At 38.1% G+C, this 12,500-nt stretch overlaps 1 long non-coding RNA gene and 2 other non-coding genes across 3 annotated transcripts; all 3 read right to left on the bottom strand.

Annotated features, from left to right (window-relative positions):
- Positions 1-255: 255 nt before the first annotated feature.
- Positions 256-412, bottom strand: LOC123697784. Its single transcript, XR_006752271.1, has one exon. It is a non-coding gene; the product is annotated as a 5.8S ribosomal RNA (ribosomal RNA).
- Positions 413-710: 298 nt separating this feature from the next.
- On the bottom strand, positions 711-2,615 carry LOC123698194. Its single transcript, XR_006752377.1, has one exon. It is a non-coding gene; the product is annotated as a small subunit ribosomal RNA (ribosomal RNA).
- An 8,852-nt stretch (positions 2,616-11,467) lies between these two features.
- LOC123695906 lies at positions 11,468-12,480 on the bottom strand. Its single transcript, XR_006752007.1, has 2 exons — positions 12,059-12,480; positions 11,468-11,647 (listed from the first exon to the last, which is right to left on the bottom strand). It is a non-coding gene; the product is annotated as an uncharacterized LOC123695906 (long non-coding RNA).
- Positions 12,481-12,500: the final 20 nt, after the last annotated feature.

Below are 12,500 nucleotides of genomic sequence, written 5' to 3'. Positions count from 1 at the left end.
GCACTACGAGCGCTTTGAATGCGGCTCGGCCTATATGCGAAACAGTTCACGACACATTCTACACGAGACATGTCATACGAGCGTCGCGCGAGAAGCGTCCACAACGGTTTCACACCGAGTCGCGCACACGTAGAACACAATACAGGTAAAATTTTCAAACGGATAGCGTGCACACAATGCGCTCGCTAAACCGTCACATGCTAACACGCGTGAAAACACGTGTGTGAACAGTGTGGATTGTTGTTTTTATACAGCCGGCCCTCAGACAGGAGTGGTCCTGGATATTTCTCCACGGACCGCAATGTGCGTTCGAAATGTCGATGTTCAAATGTGTCCTGCAGTTCACACTATGACGCGCAGTTAACTGCGTTCTTCATCGACCCGCGAGCCAAGTGATCCACCGTTCAGGGTAATAGTTTATTACATATTATAATATTATTATTCAAAGTGTTTCGTGCGTGGTTCTTTTATGTAACGTTTGCGTGTGTGTACATAGGTTAAAATATGTACCGCGCGCTTTCGCGAATCACTCTAACACGTCATACACTGACATGTTAGAGGTATTCGTATTTTTTTTTTCTTTTTTTTTTAACGGATGCAGTCACATTCACGCGTCCCACGACACTTGTTCGTACTATACACAAACACACACACACACACACACACGATGCGCGTATGCGAGTAGTGCGAGAGTGCGCAGTGCGTTACGTTAATGATCCTTCCGCAGGTTCCCCTACGGAAACCTTGTTACGACTTTTACTTCCTCTAAATGATCAAGTTTGGTCAACTTCCCAGCAACGCCGACGGCCGTGAAGCCACCGCGTGTCGGTCCGAAGACCTCACTAAATCATTCAATCGGTAGTAGCGACGGGCGGTGTGTACAAAGGGCAGGGACGTAATCAACGCGAGCTTATGACTCGCGCTTACTAGGAATTCCTCGTTTATGGGGGATAATTGCAAACCCCAATCCCCAGCACGAAGGAGTTTCAACGGGTTGCCCGGGCCTCTAGGCCAGGGAGAACATGTTGATTCCTTCAGTGTAGCGCGCGTGCGGCCCAGGACATCTAAGGGCATCACAGACCTGTTATTGCTCAATCTCGTGCGGCTCAAAGCCGCCGGTCCCTCTAAGAAGAATTTTAATACGCCGCCAGTGAGTTGCGCGACCCGAGAGCCGCGCACACCTAAATGACGACGCCTATTTAGCAGGCTAGAGTCTCGTTCGTTACCGGAATTAACCAGACAAATCGCTCCACCAACTAAGAACGGCCATGCACCACCACCCACCGAATCAAGAAAGAGCTATTAATCTGTCAATCCTTCCGGTGTCCGGGCCTGGTGAGATTTCCCGTGTTGAGTCAAATTAAGCCGCAGGCTCCACTCCTGGTGGTGCCCTTCCGTCAATTCCTTTAAGTTTCAGCTTTGCAACCATACTCCCCCCGGAGTCCAAAATCTTTGGTTTCCCGGAAGCTGCCCGCCGAGCCATTGTAGTAACGTCGGCGGATCGCTAGATGACATATTTACGGTTAGAACTAGGGCGGTATCTAATCGCCTTCGAACCTCTAACTTTCGTTCTTGATTGATGAAAACACCTTTGGCAAATGCTTTCGCTGATGTTCGTCTTGCGACGATCCAAGAATTTCACCTCTAACGTCGCAATACGAATGCCCCCAGTTATCCCTATTAATCATTACCTCGGAGTTCTGAAAACCAACAAAATAGAACCGAGATCATATTCTATTATTCCATGCACGAAATATTCAAGCGGCATTTTGAGCCCGCTTTGAGCACTCTAATTTGTTCAAAGTAAAATTGTCGGCCCACCTCGACACTCACTGAAGAGCACCGCGATAGGATTTTGATATTGAACCGGCTTTTAACGACCGGCTCACCGACGATATGCTCCGCAAACGTGTCAGTATCACCGCGGATGCGGTGCACCGACAGCGCGGCGCACAAATGCAACTACGAGCTTTTTAACCGCAACAATTTTAGTATACGCTATTGGAGCTGGAATTACCGCGGCTGCTGGCACCAGACTTGCCCTCCAATTGTTCCTCGTTAAAATATTTAAAGTGTACTCATTCCGATTACGAGGCCTCGTAAGAGTCCCGTATCGTTATTTTTCGTCACTACCTCCCCGTGCCGGGAGTGGGTAATTTGCGCGCCTGCTGCCTTCCTTGGATGTGGTAGCCGTTTCTCAGGCTCCCTCTCCGGAATCGAACCCTGATTCCCCGTTACCCGTGACAACCATGGTAGTCGCAGAAACTACCATCGAAAGTTGATAAGGCAGACATTTGAAAGATGCGTCGCCGGTACTGGACCATGCGATCGGCAAAAGTTATCCAGATTCATCAAAATTAACGACTTCAGACGCCAGGCCCTCCGTCGATTGGTTTTGATCTAATAAAAGCACTCATTCCATCACTGGTCAGAGTTCTGATTGCATGTATTAGCTCTAGAATTACCACAGTTATCCAAGTAACTGAGTAAGATCTAAGGAACCAAAACTGATATATTGAGCCATTCGCGGTATCGCCTTAATACGGCTTGCACTGAGACATGCATGGCTTAATCTTTGAGACAAGCATATAACTACTGGCAGGATCAACCAGGGAGCTAACTAAAGCTTCCGCTAGAGCCTCAAACGTGACACGACGATGCCGCCGCGACGTTCGCTTCTCTATATACATACATATGCGCGCGGCGTGTTTAAATAACATGATATGCAACGGCGGCGACCGTCACACGCACACTATTCACACACGCGCGCGCGCACACGTGGATAAATCTGAACACAGTCAGTTAAATCGTTGAAAGTATCATCTTAACGAGACACCCCTTAACAATTCCCATTCGCATCAAGCGAAGGAAAAATTTTAATATCGATCAACTTTTATGACGCAAACGATCAATCTACGCACGGAGAGTGGAAGGATCGAAAATTGCGACCACATATAAACATCTGATAAAAGCCCATTGGTACATCACAAACGTGTGCGATGTGAGCAATAAAAAATTTTATACTGCCGTTCAATAGTAGTCGTATATTTTTCACGGTCTGCGCTCCGAGAGTGTATCAAGATGCGTAATATTATTTATTACACTACACATATAAAATACAATCTACGAAACTGACAATCTATCAAACCGTCGGCAGACGCAATGTTACTACAGTTACTAATTTCTACTTCTTCTACTACTACTACTAACTACTACTACTACTACTACCACCACTAAAGATTAAAAACTGTATCGCGCCGTATGCACAAACGCTTTTACAATATCATCATCTTCGGGGGTCTTTTATTATTTCATAGAACTAACACACTACTCTACAACTCTGTCAGACTCACCACCAAACACCAACCCCACACCGACACGCGAACGGCGGCAACGAGGAGAGCGCAGAGCACACGGGCGACGCGGTACAACAGCGACGAAATAATGATACATACACATACGTACATACACATACGTACGTACAAATGTCTCGCTGCACACGCGCAACGCCCCCCCGTCTTCGCTAGCCTCGCGCACCGATTGTCTCGCATCCCGGCTACGATGTTTCTGCTTGTTTAATTTTTTCAGATACTATTCACGTATCACGCAGGGCATATGTACATACATACATACATAATACATACATACATACAAACATACGCCGCGCGCGACTAACGCCTCGTGTTTTCAAGGTCAAGTCAAAAAACTTTGCACGCGTGCAGTTACGGCGTGCAGTCGTCAAAAATAATTCATGATTATAAATTTCGTGGTCCATATTAAATAAATTATAAACAACAACAACAACAAACAACAACAACAACAACGACAAAAGAGGGCGACCTTACCTCCGGACTTGATGAAGTGTCCTGAAGGTGTACTTCGAAGACAAAACAAGCCCAAACTCGCCTCACCTAGCTCTACTCGTCTATTAGTTCCAGTAGCAGTCTTCGAAGTACACCTTCAGGTCACTCCATCAAGTCCCGAGGTAAGGTCTCATCATAACTAACAAAACGAGCCCAAACTCGGCACACCTAGCTCTACTCGTCTATTAGTTCCAGTAGCAGTCTTCGAAGTACACCTTCAGGACACTCCATCAAGTCCGGAGGTAAGGTCTCAACATAACTAACAAAATGAACCCAAACTCGATACACCTAGCTCTAATCGTTTATTAGTTCCAGTAGCAGTCTTCGAAGTACACCTGCAGGTCACTCCATCAAGTCCGGAGGTAAGGTCTCAACATAACTAACAAAATGAGCCCAAACTCGGCACACCTAGCTCTACTCGTCTATTAGTTCCAGTAGCAGTCTTCGAAGTACACCTTCAGGACACTCCATCAAGTCCGGAGGTAAGGTCTCAATATAACTAACAAAATGAGCCCAAACTCGGCACACCTAGCTCTAACCGTCTACTAGTTCCAGTAGAAGTCTTCGAAGTACACCTGCAGGTCACTCCATCAAGTCCGGTGGTAAGGTCTCAACATAACTAACAAAATGAACCCAAACTCGGCACACCTAGCTCTACTCGTCTAATAGTTCCAGTAGCAGTCTTCGAAGTACACCTGCAGGTCACTCCATTAAGTCCGGTGGTAAGGTCTCAACATAACTAACAAAACGAGCCCAAACTCGGCACACCTAGTCTCTACTCGTCTATTAGTTCCAGTAGCAGTCTTCGAAGTACACCTTCAGGACACTCCATCAAATCCGGAGGTAAGGTCTCAACATAACTAACAAAATGAGCCCAAACTCGACACACCTAGCTCTAATCGTTTATTAGTTCCAGTAGCAGTCTTCGAAGTACACCTTCAGGTCACTCCATCAAGTCTGGAGGTATGGTCTCAATGTAACTAACAAAACGAGCCCAAACTCGGCATACCTAGCTCTACTCGTCTATTAGTTCCAGTAGCCGTCTTCGAAGTACACCTGCAGGTCACTCCATCAAGTCTGGAGGTAAGGTCTCAACATAACTAACAAAATGAACCCAAACTCGGCACACCTAGCTCTACTCGTCTAATAGTTCCAGTAGCAGTCTTCGAAGTACACCTGCAGGTCACTCCATTAAGTCCGGTGGTAAGGTCTCAACATAACTAACAAAACGAGCCCAAACTCGGCACACCTAGCTCTAATCGTTTATTAGTTCCAGTAGCAGTCTTCGAAGTACACCTTCAGGTCACTCCATCAAGTCTGGAGGTATGGTCTCAATGTAACTAACAAAACGAGCCCAAACTCGGCATACCTAGCTCTACTCGTCTATTAGTTCCAGTAGCCGTCTTCGAAGTACACCTGCAGGTCACTCCATCAAGTCCGGTGGTAAGGACTCAACATAACTAACAAAATGAGCCCAAACTCGGCACACCTAGCTCTACTCGTCTATTAGTTCCAGTAGCAGTCTTCGAAGTACACCTTCAGGACACTCCATCAAGTCCGGAGGTAAGGTCTCAACATAACTAACAAAATGAGCCCAAACTCGGCACACCTAGCTCTAACCGTCTATTAGTTCCAGTAGAAGTCTTCGAAGTACACCTGCAGGTCACTCCATCAAGTCCGGTGGTAAGGTCTCAACATAACTAACAAAATGAACCCAAACTCGGCACACCTAGCTCTACTCGTCTAATAGTTCCAGTAGCAGTCTTCGAAGTACACCTGCAGGTCACTCCATTAAGTCCGGTGGTAAGGTCTCAACATAACTAACAAAACGAGCCCAAACTCGGCACACCTAGTCTCTACTCGTCTATTAGTTCCAGTAGCAGTCTTCGAAGTACACCTTCAGGACACTCCATCAAATCCGGAGGTAAGGTCTCAACATAACTAACAAAATGAGCCCAAACTCGACACACCTAGCTCTAATCGTTTATTAGTTCCAGTAGCAGTCTTCGAAGTACACCTTCAGGTCACTCCATCAAGTCTGGAGGTATGGTCTCAATGTAACTAACAAAACGAGCCCAAACTCGGCATACCTAGCTCTACTCGTCTATTAGTTCCAGTAGCCGTCTTCGAAGTACACCTGCAGGTCACTCCATCAAGTCTGGAGGTAAGGTCTCAACATAACTAACAAAATGAGCCCAAACTCGGCACACCTAGCTCTAATCGTTTATTAGTTCCAGTAGCAGTCTTCGAAGTACACCTTCAGGTCACTCCATCAAGTCAGAAACTAAATATGAAATTTATAATCCCATAAGTATAAAATCTATAAATAAAATGAATGCGTGAAGGATCAAGTTTATTAGGTCAAATATTTTGTATTCGTACAGTGATCTTTTCGTAAACGAGGAGCTGCTTACAAGCGTCACAGTGTCCACTCACAACGGCGGCCGAGCGCAGACTAAAATATTTCATTACAAATTTTTGTGCAATAAATCAAGATGAGCCAGTAAAATAACCCTTATTTCAATCCAATAAGTATCACGCGTTACAACTAAATATGTGAAAAAATAAGGTTTGATTTCTCAGCCTATTTGTAACATTTTGATAGTTTTCTTTGCTACCTTTTTGAGTTGGACATGTCTGCTTACTTAAAATATTTTTAAATCATTAAATTTATTTTATTAAATACATGAAAAATGTTCCTTTATTCAGCACGATATTGTCAATTTTGTGTGAAAGGGCAACGGAAAATATTTTTTATAATATTATAAACCAAAATTTTCGACTAAAAAATTGCTACCATTTAAAGATTAACCCTTAATTCACTACCTGAGTCCATTGGACTCACATCGAACTTTCAAACTATTATATTTTTTTCCCCTGGTGACTTATTTCCTCCACCGTCTCAGTACCTTCCTGCAGTGACGTGGGCACCGCGGTAGCGAGAGGACGTGCGCCTGCGCTGCGTAATAGGTAAGTTATTACGTCGAGTGAGTCCCATGGACTCATACTAGTGAATTAAGTAATATTTTATTTATTTGTTACGATTCTTAAATGTTGCTTATTTGTCGTATTAATGATATAAAAATATGTATTTTAATATTTGTTGTTGTTGTAGGTTTGTAAAATGGATCTAAAACAACATAAAGTTGTAAATATGAATGAAGACCAGGCAGATTCTGTTTTGGAATCATGGATCACACAAATTATGAATGATGAAGATGCGAGCCACTCTGAAACCGAAGACAAGCTATCTAGGACAGAAAGAAAGCATTGTTATCCATGTAATTACAAAAAGAGAACAAAGACTGCACATTCAGGCACTAGATGTCTGAAGCCTGTATGTTTGAGTTGCTCAAAAATGGCATGCCGTCGCTGCCTGCAATCGGTGGCAATACCCCATTGCACGTTTTATTTTTTTGTATAGAAGCGTACATTTTTGTTGTTTATTTTCGGTTTTGCATTCCTTTAGAAGTCTTATAAAATTAAAAAGAGCCATTAGTTAAAAATATTTGCCATTATTGTAGGGCTTTGAAAATAACTCTGTTTTCTAAGACTATTAGAATAAGTTTTTTTTTATTTTTAAGAGTATTTCAGAAGTTTATCCAGTTTTATTATTTTTTTGTAGTGCCTTAATAAACATTTAAAAATAATAATAAAAAAACTTAATAAAAAAAAGAGTTTTATTTGAAAAAAACACGCCAAGAAAATATATGAGTCCAGTGGACTCATGGAAGCTGTTTATGTTAGCAAATTTCACCTAGTGAATTGAGGGTTAAGGATTAATCTATCTATAGTAATTATTAGTTTAATTTGGTTTTGTATTATTTTGTCGCAAAATGTACCGAAAAACTGCTTATTTTTGTCAGATTCGTAAACGCGTCCTTAAGAACATCGTTTTGGTTAGGCTTCCATTATCAAGCAATTTTAAACTTCATTCAATTGACATACAGTTCAAATTATTTTGTACTTTTCAAAGACCTAAGGGAGAGTCTGTTCTGCCAACTTTTAGAAAAAATAAAAACATTTCTAATGTTGGCCCCTCCGATGTAATCATTTAATATTAGATTTAATATTTTAGTTTTAATTATTTATTATTATTTCTTATTTTTTTTTAAACCTTATTTTTGTATATTTTAATTTTAAGCTAATACATTAATAAATTATTTCTTTCTTTCTTCGATTTCTTGTCAATGGTTAAGACTTAAGCATAGACAACCTCTTGATGTTGATTTGTTGTTTGAAATTTGAATTCAAAATGGCGTTTTATTAATTGTTTTGGTGGAAGATAAACAAAATCTGTTCTTCGTATATCGTAGATTTTCTTACTTATTTACTCAGTTAATGTACAGTACATTGAATTTTTTAATTTGTTATATTTCTGCCAAAAGTGAAAGAAGAAGAAAAAGTGTTATGTGTAAACAATGTTAAAATCTTTGTGTAGATAATAATTGATAATAATTATTAATGTGATTTGTGACTAAGTATTTGCAATATATACCCAATGACTGTTCTATTAAAGGAAGATATAAAAAATAATAATTTTTACGAGAAAACTTCTCTATTACGTCATGTTCTGGCTGTAGAATCAATTGGAGAGGAGATAATATTATTATTGTTTTGTCCAAAGAAAACAACGACTTCTTACAATTCCAATATGGCGATCCGAACGGCAACAATATATTGGAAATTTAGAATGAGATTTTAAAATAGAAATCCCGCAAAATATTTCAAGGAAAAGTATAAAATGTGAATCTAGTTGTATTCACATAATATTTAAGCCGAATTAAGTCCTACATGCCTAAATAAAGATATTCAGTAAAATTCAAAATTCAAATGGAATTATCCATTTTTGCTGATAATAGTGAGTTTTAATATTATATAAAAATGTTATATATAGGTAATTATTATTATATTATAATAAACTTATTGATCTACATTGTTGGTGTTTTATTTTTAATTTCCTATAAATTTGAATAAGGATGAGAATTAGTAGTGATGTTACCCAGCATCGAAAATTTTATCGATATCGATATGAAGTTTTATCGATAATATGTACTCAAAGAGACATCACTAGCAACTTCAACTTTTAAATGTTGGCAGCAATGTGGATCATTTTTGACGTGAACTTTTCATAGGTTGGTATATAAGACTTAACCTAAGTAATACAATATGCATATGTGTGCGTGAGCTCGAAATCGAAGTACTGAGTGCCGTCTCTTCCTATACCTATTACTTGCTCTGTGAAGTGTGAAGTTAACCCGTCTAGCGTCATACGCACAGATGTTATGCGTCCCAAGTATGTCGAGGTAGTTTACGAAATCTAGCTTTTTTATGACTACCGAGTTTGAAAATTTTATTTACCCTATTGTTCTATAATTATATGCCATGTATGATATATTTTTGGAAAGAGGAAGAAACTAGTTATAGCATAAAAATGTAATCATGACGATATATTTTTTCTATAAAATTATAAAAAAATTGATTTTCTTTTGTTTTAATTTTAATTGCTTACATACCTACTAACACTTACATGATAATGGTGAGTCATCAAATGATCATATTCACGTTTTCATATCACTACACGATTGCCAAATACATTCACTTATATTTTCACACATTTAACACAACGTATTTCACTATGAATAATAACAAATATCCATTATTCACAAACAAGAAAAAAAGCGCCATTTTGCGTCTTCCGCACTGAAAAGTTGAGACACTTTTTCACTGAGTATTCTTCAAATATCCCTAAAACCAATATCATAAACGTATTCTACGTAAAATTTCCAGTAATATACGTCTCAATTATCACTCATCTAATTATTCCTCTCGGCATAATTCACAATCCAAATATTCGTTGAACAAGACGAACGTTACAAAGTACAAACAGGGGGGGCACACTCAAAACTGTCATGTAAACGCATAGACGACAGCGACGCGGGCGGTGAGTGGTATAACTAAAATTAAAAAAAAGCCGCCATCTTGTAATGATGTGCGACTGTCATTGTCAACCATAGAGGAAGGATGTATATGTTGTCAACCATAGTTTTCAACTTTCGGACGGACGTTGATGCGATTTCGAGGTTATCTCATTAATTGTTTTTGTTAAATATATCTGGTTATCTTTTAAGTTTTTGTTTTGGTTAAGTTTTGTTTTGTGATTTTGTTACTTGTTTTATTATTGTTAACTGTTGTGAACGTTGTGATCATGAGTTTTCAACGGAGGAGAAAACACGCTAGAAGCTTAGAACTTTTTAAAAACTTGAGAATCCTGCCTCTTGCATGTATTTATATCAAAGAAATTTGTATTTTCATAAAAAAACATCCTCAATATTTTAAAACTAATAAAGAAATTGGAAAATTAACAAGATATCCAAACAATTTGTTTTATTGTATGTATGTATGTTTAATGTTTTAATGTATGTTTTTACCGAGGCCTAAATTAACTTTGTACAAAAAAAATGTTCCTTATATAGGTATTCAGATATTTAATAAAATCCCAAAAGACTTGCAAGGGGTTCCTCTTCCAGGATTTAAAAATAAATTTAATAAATACCTACTTATTAGAGAATTGTTTTTACAACCTAAATGAATTTCTGTATGATATGAAAAATGTCTAAATAATATAAAATAATGATATTGATATTAATTGATTGACTGTATGACTAATGATTTATGTATAACCTAATTTTAAATGACAATACTCCTGACTCGTATTTTTACTATAAATATCTAATCATTTTCATTCATTATGTCAATTAATAATAATTATTGTATGCTATGTAGTTATAGTAAAAACATGAATGTTCCTTAATTCTGATCTTAATATCTTTGTATGTACCATGTTTTTATGCAATAAATGATTTATTTATTTATTTATTTAGAACAAAAGCTTTAGTTATTTCAGTGACTGCACTGAAATAACTAAAACTTTTGGTTTTAGCAGATTTTAGAGGTTTTAGCAAGTGTATAGTACCTATATAAATCTCAATTTCAATTTAATAAACGTGAATACTGCTAAAGAAATTGTTTTTTATTCTCACCCCTGGTTGCCCTCATTACTTATTTATTATTTACTCAACTTACAAGGCAACTTATGGAGTGAGAGTATGTTTACAAAAATATTACTAACGCCACAAAAAGAGTGTTGTCACGAAAACGACGCTTTTCTTGGTGTTAGTAATATTTTTGTAAATATACTTTCGCTCCATATCTGGTGCTAAATGTCGATATGCATACTGCATAGCTATATATATATATTTTCCCCTTTTAAAGCATTAGTTATCCTACAAAGTTGCAGATGGCAGCACGTTCCATACATGCACTTATTACCACAGAGTAGCCACTCTATCTCAGTTATACATCCTTCCTCTATGAGTACAAACTATGGCCGATGACGCAACTCAATCAATGATTCACTTTTTTTTTTTTTTTTTTTTGTTTTAGTCGTAGACTGAGAAACTAATAGACAAAGGTACTCTGTAACCGCGACTGAGACAAAGATAGTTTGTCAATGTATAAGTTGAATGTTGCCACAGTATCCGAGCTCCCGGATGTTTTGGAAAGGGTAAATATTTTTAGGAGCAATTAAATAAAACCAGTTATGAGATTTTTCTTTTGTCTTTATAATCAATTTAGTAGATACAAAAAATATAAGCAGATTGATTATTGATGACGAAACACATTTCTTACTTTTTCATTGGCTTGTTCATATTTTACAATATTTTGTGAGAATCCAATCTTTTCTACCACTTCGATCCATTAATTACGTAGGTCTGGATCATCTGGAAACAAATCGATAAACATATGTTAATAATAATTAAGGTAGTTCAGGTTCTCTAAAATTATAAGTGTAATTTTATGTCAATCACAATTATTACTATGAGAAATAATAAATTAAAATATGTTTTCGATGCCGAAGTCTTCCCGAAACACTGGGTTATTATGGGATTTCATATGCATTTACTTTCGAGTTTCGCCATATTGTCAAATCAATATTTTTTATTGATGATCGGGGTATTATTTTTCCCGACACTGGCAACACTTACTTGTTGATGTTTATAGGTTATTGAATGTAAAAATCGATATTACGCTAATATTTTCCTTGTTTTAACGCGAATTGTTGTTACTTTAGGCTAAAGTATAAATAATCATCACTGAGAAACTATAAATAAGGACAATAAAGTCGTACTTACGCGTGAAAAGACACACCGGCAATTTTCTTCTCACTATCGCTTATACATGCAATAACACGACAACGCACCATTCTATTTACTTCGATGTCTATATTAAGATAATTTCACCGTCTTTTCAATGTACTCGTATCGATTTTTTACTAAATAATATCCAAAATTCGAACACCAAGCACGATGAAGGCACGAACTGTCAAAGTTTGTTTCGCAACTCAAGTTGCGGATCTTGAAAAACAGGTTACACACTAAGGGACAAAAAATTGGGTATTTGTGTCTTTGTCTTATGCATTTGTTATGGTATTTTCGCTCTCTTTCTTGTGTAAGTGAGAAAGGTATCGTCATTGGGTCTATTAGTTACTCTGTCTACGGTTTTAGTCTGTATTTCCTGTCTCGGAGTCGTGTCGATTTGAATTATAAATGTTTAAGGCATAGAGAAATATTTTTT

The sequence above is a fragment of the Colias croceus genome, chromosome 1 (genome assembly GCF_905220415.1).
Source record: "Colias croceus chromosome 1, ilColCroc2.1".
Classification (NCBI taxonomy): domain Eukaryota; kingdom Metazoa; phylum Arthropoda; class Insecta; order Lepidoptera; family Pieridae; genus Colias; species Colias croceus.
Note: the sequence above shows the minus strand (reverse complement) of the source record. Positions and strands in the feature narration are given on the sequence as shown.